The sequence below is a fragment of the Rhagoletis zephyria genome, unplaced genomic scaffold, assembly GCF_001687245.7.
Source record: "Rhagoletis zephyria isolate East Lansing unplaced genomic scaffold, Rhagoletis_zephyria_1.1 Rzeph_scaffold_00738, whole genome shotgun sequence".
Lineage (NCBI taxonomy): Eukaryota > Metazoa > Arthropoda > Insecta > Diptera > Tephritidae > Rhagoletis > Rhagoletis zephyria.
The window spans coordinates 37,039-37,959 of record NW_016157822.1 but is presented as its reverse complement, the minus strand read 5'-3'; positions in this window follow the sequence as shown (position 1 = coordinate 37,959).

Sequence of the window (921 nt, the reverse complement as noted above, 5' to 3'; positions counted from 1 at the left end):
GACAACGGATTGAGGCTGATCGACTTCGCCGGGGCCCGAAACATAGTAGTATGCAGTACTAGGTTCAAGCATAAAAAGATCCATGAAGCCGCGTGGCTGTCTCCGGATCGAAAAACGAGAAACCAAATCGATCATGTTGTGATAGACGGAAGGCACGCTTCTAGTGTTTTAGACGTACTCACACTCCGAGGTTCAAACATCGACGGACCACTATCTTGTTGCAGCCAATATACGCACCCGCATCTGTGCAGCATAAAATATGCGCCCTAATATGTAAGGAAAGCTTAACGTCGAAAAGCTGCAACCACAACAGACAGCCAGTGCTTTCGGTACTCGTTGATAAGGTGCATGTCCGACGACTGGAATTTAAGTGTGCTCTGCCCAATCCACAAGAAAGGTGACCCCGCCATTCGCGCCAACTACCGCGGGATCAGCCTTCTAAGCATAGGTTACAAGGTCTTATCGAGCGTATTGTGTGAAAGACTGAAGCCCACCGTCAATGAACTGATTGGGCCTTATCAGTGTGGCTTTAGACCCGCGAAATCCACCATAGACCAGGTATTCACAATACGCCAAATCTTGGAAAAGACCCGCGAGAAAAGGATCGACACTCACCACCTATTTGTCGACTTTAAAGCCGCTTTTGACAGCACTAAAAGGAGTTGCCTATACGCCGCTATGTCTGAATTTGGCATCCCCTCAAAACTCATACGGCTGTGTAAAATGACGTTGAGCAATACCACCAGCTCCGTCAGAATTGGAAAAGACCTCTCCGAGCCGTTCGCCACAAAACGGGGTTTCAGACAGGGCGACTCCCTTTCATGTGACTTCTTTAATCTGATGTTGGAGAAGATAATAAGAGCTGCAGAACTCAACCGCTCAGGAAAAATGTACTACAAAAGCGTGCAATTGCTGGCGTAC